This window comes from Bombyx mandarina, chromosome 17 (assembly GCF_030267445.1).
Source record: "Bombyx mandarina strain Sakado chromosome 17, ASM3026744v2".
Classification (NCBI taxonomy): domain Eukaryota; kingdom Metazoa; phylum Arthropoda; class Insecta; order Lepidoptera; family Bombycidae; genus Bombyx; species Bombyx mandarina.
In genome coordinates this window covers 12,679,611-12,698,615 of record NC_143223.1, presented here as the reverse complement: position 1 = coordinate 12,698,615, position 19,005 = coordinate 12,679,611, and the positions used below count along the sequence as shown (strand labels likewise).

Below are 19,005 nucleotides of genomic sequence, written 5' to 3'. Positions count from 1 at the left end.
AAGGCTCTGCCCAAGTATCAAATAGGTATACGGTTCTATACTGCATCGCAATTAATGTTAAACTACTCAAGTCGAGGTAGGCAGTGGCTTGACTCTGCCCCTGAAATTGCTGAAGTCCATGGGCAACGGTAACCACTCACCATCAGGTGGGCCGTATGCTTCTCTGCCTACAAGTCCAAAAAAAAAGTTGGTGTGGAAAAACATATAAATAAAAAAAGAGTATTAAAGAGCCTTAAAAATTTCGAAATAGGAAAAACTTAATAGTTGTAGCTTGCAAGCTCTAAGGTTGTCCACAGCATAGCCTTTATGTTATACAAAAATTAAGGTTTGTGTTATATCAGAAATTAGGTTATATCAGACATTACTCGTACAGACATTAAAGCCATCAATTGAAGGCTGTTTCCAACAAAAAAATTGTATAGTTATAATCGGTTTAATAATGTTTTCGTTACTATCCAATACTTTATATTAATGTCGTAAATTTTTGTTTGGAGTTTATTTAATTGAACATTTATTCTTAAATTTATGGGTAAAACTATTTTCAGGCAATAAATATAATTGGAACGTAAATCTAGCGCTTCCGAACATCACTATTATCGGAGCACCTTTAAATTCAAGTTTAGACATTTTTATGTCCTAGGACAGTTTTTTACAACTCTAAAAATAAATTAACATTTTTTATTACAGTTTATGCCGGGTTCTGGTCTACGAGGTTTATTGCCTTAACAGTCGAAGGTCTGACGCCGGATGGAACGATATCTCGAGCCAATGTTATTGATTTAAAACGGTATATTTCCGCATTGAACCAAATTTATATTATGTGATTTTCACCTAATTGCACTAAAACATGCGATTGTTAATAATGATTTAACGAACACATCTATTCAGATTTAACCACACTTTCACCGCGTTACATGTTTATTAATTGCACCGATTAAAACACAATCACTTATCACTAATGAGTCTAACGCATTAACAAAAGTTGAATTGATACGATCCATTGAATAATTTGTTTTTTTTTTTGAAATAAAAGTAACAATCAAACATGTCCGTTCAAAACATAACTAACGTAACGTTCGCGTCAACTGGTACGCCGTGAAGTTAGCAGCGGCAGTGCTGCCAATGAAACGGCAACTCAACATCAGCGCCAGCGCAGTGCTACCAATACAACCGTTTAAAATAGCGTACGCGCGAGTCAACGTCCTTTCTTTGAATGAAAACAAGAACTCACTGACAAACCCGTTTAATCAACTCTATAACTTTGACAATAATTGACATTGCTCTTGCGCAAATCAGTGTAATAAATCGATTGAATCGCTCATTTTCATATTACGTTTATTGTATTGGTATTTAGTCAAGAAAGCGGAATGTTATATAAATAATAATAATAATAAATAATAATAATAAATATTTACTAACAATCACGCCACGTTAACTGGTCCCGTGATAAGTTCGTAAAGAACTTGTGTTACAGGTACCAGATAACGGAAATAAATGTAAGATTTTTATTATACACATACATATATTTAATATACATCCATAACCCTGGAAAAGACATTTATATTTATCATACAAATATCTTTCCTTGGCGGGATTCGAACCCGCGACCCCCTTGTGTAGTGACCATGTCACTTACCACTACACCAGACGGCCGTTAAATATATATGAAGCCAGTGCTTTCGAAAACTTGCGTTAGGTATTCGAAGTTGCTATTAAATAATCTCGTGAGAAAGTAAAGTTACAATCAAAAAGAATAGAACGTTAAAATGCTTTGTTTACATATTTCTGCATTAATTATTCACATTCGCAATCTTCCGCGTGCATACACGCATGTCTGACACTACTTGTTATATCATACTTGTTTTATTAGCTACTAGCGACCCGCCCTCGCTTCGCTTCGGAAACATTAAAACACACATGAAAAAAAAAAAAAAATTAAAAAAAGTAGCCTATGTTCATCAGGGACAATGTCGGCTTCTAATGGAAAAAGAATTTTTCAAATCGGTCCAGTAGTTTCAGAGCCTATTCGAAACAAACAAACAAACAAATCTTTCCTCTTTATAATATTAGTATAGATATAGAGTATAGATGAGTTGTTTAATAATGTTTTTTATTGCTTACATGGGTGGATGAGCTCACAGCGCACCTGACATTAAGTGGTTACTGGAGCCCATAGACATCAATTTTTTTTATTGCTTAGATGGATGGACGAGCTCACAGCCCACCTGGTGTTAAGTGGTTACTGGAGCCCATAGACATCTACAACGTAAATGCGCCACCCACCTTGAGATATAAGTTCTTAGGTCTGAGTATAGTTACAACGGCTACCCCACCCTTCAAACCGAAACGCATTACTGCTTCACGGCAGAAATAGGCGGGGTGATGGTACCTACCCGTGTGGACTTACAAGAGGTCCTACCACCAGTAAATTAATTAGTTTTATATGATTTTGTGAATTTAAATGACATTTTAAAAGTTTTGTGTGGCTTTAATTTATTCTGCATTTACGGAATGAAAATAGGGTAATCTTTTAAATAAAATCCATGTATGTAGTTGTATTTTAGTAAAATATTTTATTCTTTTCGCATAAAACAAGCAAAATAAATTAGTATTCGTTACGTACATACCTGTACGTAGTTTTAATTAAAAAACATGGCGGCATGTTGTCTATTCGTTGGATTTGAGTTAGCAAATTACTAAGTCTTGATTTGAATAAATAATTAAATATTTAATTAATTGTAAACCAATAGAATTGCAGAAAAAAACAATTACCCCTAAAATTATTAGATTATTTAATTATCTAAGATTTATTCCAGGTGTTTATTATTATTTAGTTTTACATACAACTTTATACATAGTAATAAAATAGATTCGTTAAACTAAGCTGGAGATTTAATATGTAGTATCAAAAATTGCAAGGGTAAGTAATACTTTAATGTAGCTTTGATTACTTGTCATTTCAATTATTGTTATCTAACAGTGGTTATTTATTGTAATAGTTGTCCAATATTAGGACACTCCCAGGTGTAATTATTTATAGTGACCTTATTAATAAATAGATTTGCCTTGTAAAACCTCAAAAGCTTGTATGTATTACATTAATTAACAGATGCGTTATAACCTACATCTAAAAACACGGGAAACACGACGGAAATTGTTTGTTTCTTTTCGTTTCCGACAGATGGCGTGGAATAAAAGTGAGAAACATTGTTATTTTTTGCCCACTTGCGAAAATTCTTTTGTATTATTGACAGCTAGTTCATTGCGCAAGTGTGAATAAATTAATATTTCACATAAATATTTAGTATTCATTGTACTTTAGTTTGCGTATGTAAGCAAAAATGTTCCAATATCAAGATTAATGAAGCATACATAGGTCAGGAACGGTAATAAACAACGTGGAATGATTGTAGGGCGGTTCAATATCAAGATCTACAAATAAAATTAATAAAATTAAATAATATTAATAATAAAAATAATGTCAATCATTAGGAAACGAGGCTACAAAGATTTATAATAAAATTGTAGAATATTTAGTTTAAGTTAGTAAAAAAATATTCAGTTGCCTGTGAATATTCTGAGTTATTCTATACGATATCAACATCTTAATTACATCATAGGGGAGTTCATTGATATCGAAGGAGCTGTTTCCAGCTACTTTTCTTTCCAAGTCACTTTTGGGGCTCGGACAGTTACTTCCGTATGGCGGTAGCTTACATTCATCACTCAAGCCGTACCGTACCGTTTCTTCTAAAGATTTCTTTAGATTCAAAAACCAAAGATCGTTTTAATTCCCGAGAATCATAATCATTAGAAAGAGAACACAGAATATACGGTTTGCATTTGCAAAACGTAAAAAAAACATAATTGTAAATAGGCATGCTTTAGTAAAATCCCGACTTCAAATAGAAAAAAAAAATGATATTCCAAAACAAATTAATATACACTAAAAACAATAATAATCGAAATCGGTTGGCGTGATATTGCGTTATTGATTTATTCAACTATTTGTCGCGCACGTACTTAATGCAAATTTAAGACTTTTATGGTTTTCTCATGGATACCATTATTAGAACTGGAGTTGAATCGAAATGGTCCCATTTCAATTTAAGGGAAGCGTCAGCTTTCTAATAAAAAAAGAATCGTCAAAATCGATTCACCCAGTCAAAAGTTATGAGGTAACAAACATAAAAAAATATACAGTCAAATTGAGAACCTCCTCCTTTTTTGAAGTCGGTTAAAACTCCCAAGGTCGTTGCGTAAAACGTGGATATTATACAAGTGCGCGCGTTTATCTAAAATGACGCTAATTGCTCGCTGGTGCCGTGAAAAATTACCACCGTTGTACAGAGAACGGGTCAGACAACGGTTTTATATATATAGTACTTTTACTTGAATCGATGCTTGTAGTGGCGATCTTGACTCTGAATGGCCATAATGAAATGAGCCGTAACATGTAGAAGATAAGTTCGTGATTGTAATAGGGCTTTTTTTGTTACGAAACTAGGGTTTTGTCAATTAAAGTCTAGCACGCGCTTCTAGCGTTCGAAGGAAGATACATAAATTCCAAGGCATTGCAAATTCGATCTTATTTCTCAAAGCCTTGGAGCTCAATAACGACTTAAGCCGATGCAAGAATACATCAATCGTTTATCAAACATAATAACACGCTCTCTTATTTCAATCGCCGCTAAGGGAAGTAATTATTATTATAATCACAAAATGCGGCTTCGAACTGTTTACGGAGTTGATGTTGATCCTTATTTTATTACTGAAATGTGTGGGTGCGACGAGCTCATGACGTACCTGGTGTAAAGTCGTCACCGAAGCCCATATACATCAACCACGTCAATGTCGTCGCCCATTTTGAGAAATGAAGTCTAAATTTTTACAGTACAACGGCTGCCCGAGGCTTCAAACCAAAACTTATTACTGCTTCACGGCATAGGTTGGTGGAACTCACCCCCGCGAACTCACATAATACCCTACCACCAGTAAATCCTGAAACATTTATAGTCAGCACAGATGTAAGTTACAAGCACACGAAACCGAAAATAGGTCGATATATTCAGAAAGTTTTCGTAACTACTCGTATTCGTTCCTTACATACAACAGAAATTCATGTTTCGTTCCTATTCAAATAAATTTCAAGTAGAAATGAATAATAAAACAGGACAGCGAGAATAAAAATATTCAGGTTCACTGTATGTTTGTGTGCATCTACATTTCTATCGGCAGAATTATTACTGTTAATTCTGCCTACTTCTGTCGCGAACCAGGGGTTTTTCGTTTTTCGGGTTTTTCCATCAAACTTTTTTTTTATTGTTTAGTTGGGTGGACGAGCTCACAGCACACCTGGTGTTAAGTAGTTACTGGAGCCCATAGACATCTATAACGAAAATGCGCCACCCACCTTGAGATATAAGTTCTAAGGTCTCAAGTATAGTTACAACGGCACCGAAACGCATTACTGCTTCACGGCAGAAATAGGCAGGGTGATGGTACCTACCCGCGCGGACTCACAAGAGGTCCTACCACCAAGGTGAGTTTAACTTTGTGTTCTCTGTGGGCTCTTGTACCCACTTCACATTAATTTAATCTTGAGCTCTTTCACCCGAACAAGGATTGATTAATAAATAAAAAAACTTTGAGATCGATGGAGAGACCTTATTGTACGGGTTACGATTTCTCAATTCGCAATTCGCTCGTTTGCAGCTAAGCGTGATCTTTGCAATACATTTCAACTATATAGTTACGAACAATGGAGTAGGATTGTGTTAAACTAAATATTTCTATTGTTTTACAATACCCTCGACAGTATACCCAAGCTATTACTTATCTCAGTAAATTAAGAGAAATTTAACCTTATGTAAGCTGCTTGAGAACGATTGTTATCTCGATTATTTGTTTTTAAACTTGTGAGTTATCGAAAGAATCGGAGATTAAAGAGAGGTTAGGTTATGTTTCGTTTTAAGTTTTTTTTTATGTTTGAGAGATTACTGGTGGCCCGGAGGCCTTTCCAGTTTTACCAGGACAGGTGGGCGAGCGAGGGTTCAGCCAGGAAGGGTGGGATTTGCTAACAGCTACCCGAGCGCCTCGAAAGGAGACCTAGCAACACAAGAGTAGCTGCTTCGCGAATGAATCTAATAATTTTTTTTCTTACCTATGCTGATAGCCTTTTATTATTATTATTATATTATTATTATTATTATTGTATTCCATCTTCGAGCCGATGAATTGCCAATGCTATGTACCTACGCCATTATTGTCACATGCATCAGACCATAAATTAAGGGTTGACGAGCTCACAGCCCACCCGGTGTTAAGTGGTTACTGGAGCCCATAAACATCTACAACGTAAATGCGCCACCCACCTTGAGATATAAGTTCAAAGGTCTCAGTATAGTTACAACGGCTGCCCCACCCTTCAAACCGAAACGCATTACTGTTTCACGGCAAAAATAGCCAGGGCGGTGGTACCTACCCGTGCGGACTCACAAGAGGTCCTACTACTAGTATAAAAGTATAGATTGGTCACTCACAGAACTAAGACCAGCGCGCAGTCGTAGTTTGCAGCAACTATACATTACTTCTTTTACGTCTACCAACCAGTGAGCGAATTTGAATCAATAATCGTTCATACCACTAATGCTAGTTGAACGGCTTGTGGCACATGTATCGTCGTCCTTTAACCCCCTAAAATATATTTTCCCCCATACTTTGCATTCCCTCGAATCATGAGAGGCTGAGATCAGATCAAGACAAAATATTGTAACAAAAAAACTTCTTCAGAAAGGGAGTAAACATAATTGAAATTAAATTAAAAACACCGAACGGTTGATGCTAATACCAAATAAAACGGACCTTTAATTACAAAGATAAATGTCGCATAGGGAAATGTCGCTTAACCAATCTTTCACCCCTCGATATACTCAATATCCAAAATTTCAAATCGAATGTAATTTATTTCTTTATATATTAAAGTTTTAACAATTGCTTCAATTTCTTTCAAAGCATACTGAGAGTCGGTATTGTCACGGTCGGGAATGAACAAAAAAAACAGCAATCGAGACGAAACAACCCCTAGATGGAGCTGGTAAATAATGAGATCCCCTCTACTAATGAGGCTGAGGTCGAGGGCACTTCGGTTCGCTGATGACTGTAGCTGCAGGTTCAGACATTTGTAATTTTATTACAACAAGCATAGAGTTTAAAATTGTCTTCCTTCTAGTTGTGTAGGTTTGTGGGAAATGTGTTGTGTGTTTTCCATGATAAAAAGGAAAACGGCGATGTGTTTTGAAGGATGTAGCTTATTGTCGGAGGTTGCCGTGCTTCCTTGCGACGTGCGTTTTACTAGGAACCTTGACAATATACATATATTGATTTTACTCCGGTGTTTTCTTATGTAGCTTTGTTTTTTGAAAATACGCTTTTTTAGGTTCTCATTATTTCGATTTTACGTTCGTACTTTTTTTTTCCTACCTATGCTGATAGCCTTGAGAGGCTATTTCTGCTTCACCCTAACGTGTAGGTAACTAATGTAACGCGCTGGGTTTCGAGATAAATAAAAAATTCTACTAAATTACAAATTAAAAACTGTATTCAACACTTAAAACACTTAAACATTTTACAAACACTTTAAAACACTCAATAAACACTTTAAAACTCTCAATTCGCTTGTTCCGCTTCGCTTCAGGTGATCCGTTCGCTGTTTCACTTCGAGTAGTTCTGATTACTGACTGACTGCGTGCCATCCCTGCAACGCTTTTAAAGTCGATACCTCATCCCTAGAGCTATCGAGAATATTCCACACATCTCTAGTAGTAGTTTCCGCCATATGTCAATAGATGGCGTTGTACTTCTCGAGCGTTCTAGGCGCTACTAGATCCTTCGATATTCGTTCGACTATTCGGCGATAGATGGCGTTACTCTTACCGGCGTAACACTAATATCGTATTATGATATTAGATTAATACCGCAATGATGACGGTATTATCTAATGCTACAATCTCTAATAATGGTAATCAGTATATATTGCCTTGACAATGGCGATGAGTATTATTGTAAGGAAAACCTAAATTGAGTCCATCAGAATAGCCTCGATTAGACGCGTCGAATCTGCCCGTCGAAGGCAAGCAGAGTGAAACGATATAGAAGAACAAGAACGTAGATTTTCTAGAACACTCACAATTTGCAGTCAGTTATTAACGCTGTGTTAATTTATTTAAATAAACTAATTGTGTTACTAGTATCAAAATTAATCGTATTCTAATAATATCGAGAATACCATTTCGAGGGGTCGTATTAAGCGACATTTCGCTTAATACGCGACATTTAACTCTGTAATTTAAGGTACCTTTTATTTGGTATAAGCATCAACAGTTCGATGTTTTTTGATTGGAACTTCAATTAAGTTTACTCCATTCAAACAGCTGAAGTTTTTTTTTGTTATGATATTTTTTCCCAATTTTAAACTTCAAATGGCTCTCTCTCCTGTAAAGTTGCAAAAAATGTCCCTAGATATAATTATTTTTCACCTATTCGGTACGCTTTAAAGAACCTTAATACTTATTCTGATAGATTCGTTTAACATAAAATCATTTCGCGTAAACCAAATTAAATCTAAACCTGCAGAGATCGTTTAAGGTTTTGCTTCGTAACCGTCGACGGGCCACTCGTAACAAATTCCCCCACTCTTCACGAGGATCTCGAATTTACCCTCGAATTGAAGCGGCTGTAAATTTTATTTGAATATATAGGAATATTCAAAAGTTTTTGATTCGCTTACTTTATAAAGCATTCTGATGAGTCAGCTTTCTTTATTTTTCTTTTCCACTTCACCTATTTTAATTATAATATTGAATGGAATTCACGACAAAGATGTTGAAGTAACGCAACGGTGCTTTTAGGTACCCCAAGCACCGGTCATCGTCCTCGTCGAACCCGTCGCTTGCGACGAAGGGCTCGGCGAGTAAATTAACCCATAGACACAGCCTACTGAGTTTCGTCGGATCTTCTCAGAGGGTCGCATTTCCGATCCGGTGGTAGATTCTGCGAAGCACGGCTCTTGCCGGTGCCAGTGTTAGCAACAACGTCAGGTTTGAGCCCCGCGAGCTCACCTACACGTCAAGGAGAAGCTAAAATAGCCACTCAAGGCTATCAGCACAGGTAAAAAAAAACAGTAGGTATGTCAACATCTATTTACTACATCTACAGTCATTACGCCTTATGCACTTTACAGTATAACTGTGAGAATAAGACTTTACGAATAGGTACTGAAAACTCAAACATCATCTCTAAGATCGCTTCATCGGCAGCGCGTCGTGCAAATACAGAAATTATGCAAAACATACACACAAAAAGAGTACCGTCAACAGCGAACCACGCCGTGTGATTTGATTATGTAAATGCGGGATTTACATTACAATTTTATTTCTCTTGATTAATTGTATTTGCGATGTGGGAGGCAGATTGTTGCGTAGGTGATGAGGCTTACTCTGTGAACGAGTTCAACAGATTAAATGTCAAACGAAATTCGCGAAACTTTATTACTGCTCTCGCTTCAATTACGACAGTTCGTCCCGTGGAAGATTCTACGAAGCACTGCTCTTGCTAGGGCTAGTGTTAGCAACACCTCCGGTTTGAGCCCCAAGAGCTTACCTACACGCTAGGTAGGGTAACGCTAATATAGCCTCTCAAGGCTATCTATCAGCTTAGGAAGGAAAAAAAAGACAGTTCACGTGGAACGGGTCTACTACGTGATGATTTTCGACTCGCATTGAAAGAAGGGTATGTTCCACTAAAACACCGCGAAAATAATTTAATTCTTCGTGAAGGACCGTGTACAGATGTGATGTATCAAATTAATTTGGTTTTGCTTTTTTTTTCTTCGACGTAGAAAATACGGCATTCTACATACTTTAATTCTCGATAGCCTATTTCAGCTATATGAATAAAAAAATAACAACAATGAAAAAAAAAAACAAAGATCTACAATTTTCTATAGTCAGAAAACTAGTTTCGCCAGAACGGCAACATGAAGAAACAAATTACCCACATAATGACAGTCAAAACTTCGTTCGCCATTATTACACTAACACACTCGGGCTGTGAGTACATCGTTAATAATGAATCATTACGAGCAACGCAACGTCTGTGCGATCCTTTTAATACATATTTAAACGTATTATTTGACGTTAGATGGAGTGCGTTTGACGCAGCGGCTTTGAACATAAGCAACGCGTTTTGAAAATTCAAAGTATGTACTTACGCATTCGACTAGTGTTTTTTTTTAAATTTTTATTGCTTAGATGGGTGGACGAGCTCACAGCCCACCTGGTGTTAAGTGGTTACTGGAGCCCATAGACATCTACAACGTAAATGCGCCACCTACCTTGAGATATAAGTTCTAAGGTCTCAGTATAGTTACAACGGCTACCCCACCCTTCAAACCGAAACGCATTACTGCTTCACGGCAGAAATAGGCAGGGCGGTGGTACCTACCCGTGCGGATTCACAAGAGGTCCTACCACCAGTGATTACGCAAATTATAATTTTCCGGGTTTGATTTTTATTACACGATGTTATTCCTTCACCGTGGAAGTCAATCGTGAACATTTGTTGAGTACGTATTTCATTAGAAAAATTGGTACCCGCCTGCGGGATTCGAACACCGGTGCATCGCAACAACGAATGCACCGGACGTCTTATCCTTTAGGCCACGACGACTTTAGTTCGAAAATGCACTAGATGGCTGGACGGGGTCACGAACCACCATGTTTTAAATGAATACTGGAGACCAGAGACATCCAAATGTGAATACCGCCACCAAGGGGGTAGCCAAGGGAAAGAAATAGCAAGAAGGGATACACCTTATTCTGCTCAGAATTCGCTCTCCGACGTAAATTTCATTCTAAGCTCTGTAGATAAAATCGAGAAATAGTTATAACATAAACTGGTGATAACAAATTAAGATTTTAATATATCGAAGAAGCCACAATTATTAACACCATCGTCAGACATCGTTGGGGCGAACAGGGTGATCGAGCTAAGAGTAATATTGAGTACACCAATCACGTTTGTTGTCTTAGAACAATTTAGAAATATTCTCTTGACGTTAGCAAACGAAAACGAATGACAGTTCTTAGGACGGAGACACCGCTCTTCAAGAAGGCTGGTTGGTAAGTCCACTCAAACCGGAGTGGTGCTAACACTGGGCCTAGCAAGAGCAGTGCTTCGCAGAATCTACCACCGGATCGGAAACGCGACCCACTGAGAAGATCCGGCGAGAACCTCAGTGGGCTGTGTCTGTTGGGTTAATTCGCTCGTCGAGTCCTTCGTCGCAAGCGACGGGTTCGGCGAGGATGGTGACCGGTGCTTGTGGTACCTAAAAGCATCGTTAATGGCTCAGGAGGACCCGTAATGAAGTGTTTTGGGACACATCCTTCGATGAATGTCCCGCATACGTATTATTGTGTATATCGTAGCAAATTAATACACACGTGTACGTACATACGGGACACAAATATATACATATATATATATATATATATATAAACAGTGAGACTATGAACAGGAAGTTCTGTTCACGGTACGCTTGTGTTATCTAGCCATATGTCGGAGTTCAACCACCCGTTACTGGAGGGTTGGTCGGGAAACTACGTATAACGGAATTCCCATAAACTATTTGGGGTGTCCTTTTATCGTTTGTTGTCGTTTTCTCAGGGTGTATTTATGTGCATTTCAGATTACCAGGATGAACAAATAAAATTTGATTATTTATTTTAGTCTTTAGTGTAGACTGCAAGACATGTACTTGCGAACGGGATTTGAAGGGATTTGGGTATAGCAGATTTTCCAAAAAATTACCGAAATTGGTTTTTTTTTTAATATAAGCTGCTATCTATTATAACTGCATAACAGAAAGCATATCATCAATGCTTTTACTCTCACAGAGTACTAACATTTATCCAATGAAAATGAAACCAATTCTCTTAAAAATATAACAATACCACTACTATAAATATTCTCGCGGTTAGAGCAGAGCGCCACATTAGAGATACGATACGATATTGGTGTTAGGGTGTAATATTCGTCCGCAATAGTGGGTTCCAGCTCTTTTTTGCCTGGTTCTGCCGCGTAGTCATGCATTCCGGTTCGAAGGTTCGAGACAGGTCCCAGCTCTTTTTTGGCCTGGCTCTGCCGCGTAGTCATGCATTCCGGTTCGAAGGTTTGAGACAGGTTCCAGCTCTTTTTTGCCTGATTCTGCCGCGTAGTCATGCATTCCGGTTCGAAGGTTTGAGACAGCTATATATGTTTTTAGTACACAATTCGAAACTTATGAGTTTACGTCCCAAGGTGAGCGGCGGTATTAACGTTGTGATTACTACGAGTAATTTTCTCGTCTCTTTATTAAAACTGCTTTTACTGTTTAATATCGCTTTTATTATTGTCATTATATTATTCTCGTGGTCACGGATGATTAGGGTTTAAATTCGTCAACATTTTAATATTGTGCAGACTTTTTTTTTATTGCTTTGATGGGTGGATGAGCTCACAGCCCACCTGGTGTTAAGTGGTTACTGGAGCCCATAGACGTCTACAGCGTAAATGCGCCACCCACCTCGAGATATAAGTTCTCAGGTCTCAGTATAGTTACAACGGCTACCCCACCCTTCGAACCGAAACGCATTACTGCTTCACGGCGGAAATAGACAGGACGGTGGTACCTACCCGTGCGGACTCACAAGAGGTCCTCCAGTGATTACGCAAATCATAATTTTTTACTTGACTAACGCCTATTTTTAAATTTTACAAAATCCTAATAGTTACTTATGTTATTATTCACTTAGAACGAACTAATCGTATCTTGAGGTCTATGAGTTGGTTGGTTTCATTGGCTTCAGAATACGCTAACAACTAGAAATCAGGCCGAAAGCGTTGCCGGGTTCATTCAATAAAAATAGATCGTTTTTCTTAACACGTTGACTGCCATGCTCGTCACAGGTACCTTTCGTGGCGCACTGAAGTAATTATATCGATTTCTGTTCCTAAGCGTCTGCATCGCCTAACTTTGCCTTCTTTTGTTTGTTAATGTCTTTGAAGTCGTTGTGACTTAAGGGATAAGACGTCCAGTGCATTCGTGTTGAGCGATGCACCGGTGTTCGAATCCCAGGCGGGTACCAATTTTTCTAATGAAATACGTACTCAACAAATGTTCACGATTGACTTCCACGGTGAAGGAATAACATCGTGTAATAAAAATCAAACCCGCAAAATTATAATTTGCGTAATTAATGGTGGTATGACCTGTTGTGAACCCGCGCGGGTAGGTACCACTGTCCTGCCTATTTCTGCTGTGAAGCAGTAATGCGTTTCGGTTTGAAGGGTGGGGCGACCGTTGTATTATAACTACACTATTATGACCTTAGAACGTATATCTCAAGGTGGGTGGAGCATTTACGTCGTAGATGTCTATGGGCTTCAGTAACCACTTAACACCAGATGGGCTGTGAGCTCGTCCACACATCTAACTACAAAAAAATGACTCAGTATTTTCAGATATCACCCTTTACCAGAGTCTACTAGATATTCCGGTGCCTTATCAAGAGATCAAAGAGAGAAATCTACATAATTACTTCAGTGCGCCGCGTAGGACATCGACGACCTACATGGCAGTCAACGTGTTAATATTCTTAACAGTCTGTTATAATATTTATGTGTAACTAGCTGACCCGGCAGACTTCATAGTGCCTCAATCGATAAATAAAAGACCTGAACTTTTGTATAAAATAAACTTAAAACAAATAAAAGGAATCCGTCCGATGAGGGACTCATTAAAGGAAAAATAACATTGTTATTTTTATTTAATTCCGAGCTTTTTCATATTTATCTACCTTTTAAACCTTCTCTGGACTTTGACAAACAATTCATGACCAAAATTAGCCAAATCGGTCCAGCCGTTCTCGAGTTTTAGCGAGACTAACGAACAGCAATTCATTTTTATATATATAGATTTATCGATTACGATCAACCGTAAATTCCAGCGACCAACGTGGCCAAAGCCTTTTAATCATAACTATGTTTAATAAGAAAACATTTGTGGCTTAATAAGTTGGCAATGTGTCTGCGGCTTACAATGAAGCAACGAAAACAAAGGAATGAGTCGTCCCATTCAGTCAACTCTGTACGAATATGACGCCTTTCTAAGACTGACATTAACTAATGTACGTAGGCTATAATGCATCACGAAATCGTAACGGAAGAAGACCTGGCGATTATTAATAGACAAGCAATATGATTAGAATAGTTTCAAAAGAAAAAAAAAACAGTGCCAATATCAAAATCATTTTGACACTTTTTGATTGTTAAAATAAAACCCTACCACCGATTCGGAAAAGAGAACGAAAAACGTCGATTCTGTGAGGAATTAGATGTCTTCAACGCTAACAATCTTATAAAATATCTTGCTTACTTAGGATTGCGACTCAACAAAGAAGAAGAAGAAGTGTTTATTAGGTTAACAACTGGAAAATCTTACGAACAAAAACAAACATCTTTTCCGTCGGGATATATAAACTTTTTTTAGTACAATACTGTAGTCTGCGGCTAAAACCCCGGCACTGCTGTTCCTAGACTTTTTTTTCTACCTACTCTAGTAACCTCAGGGCGTTATTCTAGATTAATCGAACCGAATTAGTAGGTGAGCTCACGGGGCTCAAGTCTGAAGACGTTGCTAACACTAACTCTAGCAAGAGCAGTGCTTCGCAGAAACTACCACCGGATCGGAAACGCGACCCATTGAGAAGGTCAACGAGAAACTCAGTGGGCTGTGCCTGTTGGTTAATTTACTCGCCGAGCCCTTCCTCACAAGCGACGGGCTCGACGAGAACGATGACCGATGCTATCTAATGTGTCTAGTAGTGGATCGGAAGGATCCGAAATGACGTCTTTTGGGCGACGTCGACTGTTTACCATTCGGTCCGCAGGATCAGGAATGTAGTATGTAGTTACCGGCGGCCACAATGAGAGGGTTCTCGTGTCGTGCCGCTTTTTCGAAATGGCGCACTGATGCTGATTATAGATACTGTGGCTAGACGATAACATCGTAAAAGTCATATATTCGTCGGCTTTCTAAGCCAATATCAAAGACACGAACGTAACTTACCGTACCATTAATTTAATATGCGCATGTGCACTAAACTAAAAACTAAAAGGTCACGTGGCCGGCCACCTAATTGACGGCGAGATTGTGACGTTCGAGATAGAGAGATGACTACCCGCCACGATCATCAGTTATGATGATCACGGCACGACTAAAAAGAGGAAAGATAGTGCACTAATAAGAAGTTTACTATAGTTCATGTTAAACAGCAAAGGCCAACTTTCAAGTAAAGGTAATCATTAAGTTAAAACTTAGACAGACTAATACTTAGTAACTGTTAGCTTAAACTCTTCTCGCTAGTTTACAGCTAAAACCACAATTAAATTTGTTCTACTTAAAAGTTCATGTGTTGAAAATACGATATATGAAAAAACGGTGCCTGAAAGAAATTTTATGAAAGACTTTTAAAAATCTTGACCGAGAAATAAGTTTACTAATTGCTTGCGTTTTTCGCAACGAATGGTTATACATAACGTGACCATACGTCTCGCTTTGGGCGGGATTGTCTCGCTTTCAGGCTGTCCGTCCCGCTGTCCCCGACGAGAACAAAAATGTCCTGCTTTCATTTATCTGTTGTGCATGTGTTTATCAGAAACTTGCCGAATACTTACTTATCCCAAATCCTTATTGTATTACAAAATACATACTAAAGTAACTCTAATTTTGCTGTAAAAAAGTAGTTTCTTGTTTTTTTTTTTTTATTGCTTATATGGGTGGACGAGCTCACAGCCCACCTGGTGTTAAGTGGTTACTGGAGCCCATAGACATCTACAACGTAAATGCGCCACCCACCTTGAGATATAAGTTCTAAGGTCTCAAGTATAGTTACAACGGCTGCCCTACCCTTCAAACCGAAACGCATTACTGCTTCACGGCAGAAATAGGCATGGTGGTGATACCTACCCGCGCGGACTCACAAGAGGTCCTACCACCAGTAAAATTGTCTATAAATTGTTACGAAATTGTCTATAAATATTATTTTAAGGGCAAGTTGGTGTAAGAATTAAGATGTCAGTGAAAGTAAGATACCATAATAAGTTATTTCAAGTCATTTTTGAAAGCATTTTTTTTTATTTTGCACTTATATATTACATTTCATACAAAATTCCGTAGGCGTCCCGCTTTGACACGATAAAAAAATGGTCACGTTAGTTATACGAGAACAGCTGACGGACGCGGTCAATGGGCCCGTGTGAACCGGAGTGATGTTTGCCATCGACCGACGCTGAACTTTAATTTGAGTAATTCGTCGTCGTGGCCTAAAGGATAAGACGTCCGGTGCATTCGTGTTGAAGCGATGCACCGGTGTTCGAATCCCGCAGGCGGGTACCAATTTTTCTAATGAAATATGTACTCAACAAATGTTCACGATTGACTTCCACGGTGAAGGAATAACATCGTGTAATAAAAATCAAACCCGCAAAATTATAATTTGCGTAATTACTGGTGGTAGGACCTCTTGTGAGTCCGCGCGGATAGGTACCACCGCCCTGCTTATTTCTGCCGTGAAGCAGTAATGCGTTTCGGTTTGAAGGGTGGGGTAGCCGTTGTAACTATGCTGAGATTTTAGAACTTGTATCTCAAGGTGGGTGGCGCGTCTACGTTGTAGATGTCTATGGGCTCCAGTAACCACTTAACATCAGGTGGGCTGTGAGCTCGTCCACCCATCTACGCAATAAAAATAAAAACAAAAAAAAGTGTGTGTGTCCGCTCCGACGCACGACTGGAGTTTACTGGATATAAAAAATTAAACGAAACAATACGAGAAATAGTTCTATATTACGACAACACGATACACTACAGATTATTAACAAATTAACGAGACACAAAACAAACGACTAACAAATATATGAAAATACAATAATGAGAGAAACGCGCGATCAGTACGAGGCTTTGTGGCGGACTGCCGGCGCATGTACTAGCATGTCACACGAAATGCGCATAACGCATTTCGTGTGACATGCTAGTACGATTTTGGTCCCCATAATTTTCATACCCCGGGCCTATATATGTAAATCGATTCTAAAGGAGTAAACTCCAAAACGTTATTTTGCGGTAATGAGAAATTTGAAAAATAAACTTCAACCCGATATCAGCTAGAGCATAAACAGCATTCAGTAATGCTTTGTTCCCTAAAATTAAAATGATTTATTACATGTAACTCTATACCGGTTATTACAAGTGCGGTAACGTCGCGTGCTGTAATTTTCTGAATGAGTAGTCATTTTTTCACGCCAAGTCTGACAGTAATGTATCGTAATATATTCAATAAGTGCTCGCTCGATTCGATTTATCGTCCGTTACGTGACCCCAAACGATATGTAGAAAGCTGTTGATTTCGCCACATTTAAAGAATGCGGTACCCTTTTGATGCCTTTAATCAATGGTGCTTTGGAATGAGCGCTATGACCTGTCCTTCTTCAAACAGGGCTGGTGGAGAGTACTTAACGGTAGGCAACGGCTTGGCTCTGTCCCTGGCATTATTGAAGTCCATAAGCGACGGTAACCACTCACCATTAGGTAGGCAGTGTGCTCGTCTGCCTACAGCGGCAATAGAAAAAAAATGGGATTATTTTTGAAGTACATATATATAAAGATAGATTTCTTACCCACCTGATAATGCAAGATTGGAATTTGATTAAAAAAAACATAATTGGAATTTAAATACATATGTGTGTATTATGTCTTTCTACGACAAAGATCAAATCACCCTGCTCATCCGATCATTTCGGTAAAATATTCCAAAAAGAAAAACTAGCTTTTTATAACCTATTTTTTAAACGTCATTATTAATATTCATTAGAAGACATATTGTTCAATACGCGAGTATACGAGTACAAGGTAGATTCTAAATTTCAAAATCGGAATCTTTTTATTTAGCTAAAGAGTTGTAATTATAATTCATCATTTTAAAGGCATTTAAATGTTCAGAGCAGTTTAAATCTCGGAAGTAATACAAACATCCTGGCGCAGATGGTCGACTCGACAATTAAACCTGACACCTTATCCTTATCAACTTCCGAGAATGTTTATTCGTGTAAATGAGGAACACTAGTGATGAATTAAGTGGCTGTTTTATCGATTTTAGTTTTCAATTGATTAGTCGACGATGGCGTATTTATAATATTATGCTGTTAGTCCTAACGTTTTTTTTTTGTTCATTAAAATAAAAATGATAAAAATTGTCATAAATTGAGCACATTTGAATATATTTTACATCTAGACAATCTGTCGATACATTTTTTTTTTGTTTTCCTCATTAATGAGAGAAGAATTTTCTAGACATTTGAAATTAGTAGTTAATTTACAACTAACTTAAGACTTCAAATTTTCTTCAAAATTATGAAAATAAATTTACAAAATAATTTGTCGCGCTATCGATAAAACATATTTATTAGATCCGTAACACAACATTCACAACTGCCTAAAGCAGAATGAATTCCCCGTCGTGTGCTTAGCATGCATAAGACGAAAACGACACCAGACACACTAGGCGGTACGTTCGATAAATTTCAATTGTTTTAACTAAGTACCTACTCGCAGAAATTATATATTAAAACATTCGTCAGTTATTGTATAGGGATACTTTCAATAGAATATTTTAATGCACTTCACCATTACGAGCTAGTGGGATGTTTTTATTTTTTATTGCTTAACGTAAATGCGCCACCCACCTTGAGATATAAGTTCTAAGGTCTCAAGTATAGTTACAACGGCTGCCCCACCCTTCAAACCGAAACGCATTACTGCTTCACGGCAGAAATAGGCAGGGTGGTGGTACCTACCCGCGCGGACTCACAAGCGGTCCTACCACCAGTAAAAAGATTGAGATGAGATTACAG

At 37.9% G+C, this 19,005-nt stretch overlaps 1 protein-coding gene across 6 annotated transcripts in view; it reads right to left on the bottom strand.

The window, feature by feature from the left end:
* wake (ankyrin repeat and fibronectin type III domain containing protein wide awake) overlaps positions 1-19,005 on the bottom strand; it is a 284,830-nt gene that overhangs the window by 61,268 nt on the left and 204,557 nt on the right. Inside the window, exon 1 of one of the 6 annotated variants that reach the window (XM_089734491.1) lies at positions 686-1,334. The exons of 3 other annotated variants lie outside the window; for them this stretch is intronic. The gene's annotated coding sequence lies outside the window, so the exon portion shown is untranslated. Of the gene's footprint in view, positions 1-685; positions 1,335-19,005 lie in introns of those variants that run through there. 2 more of the 6 variants (XM_028177563.2, XM_028177564.2) reach the window with 2 other exon arrangements.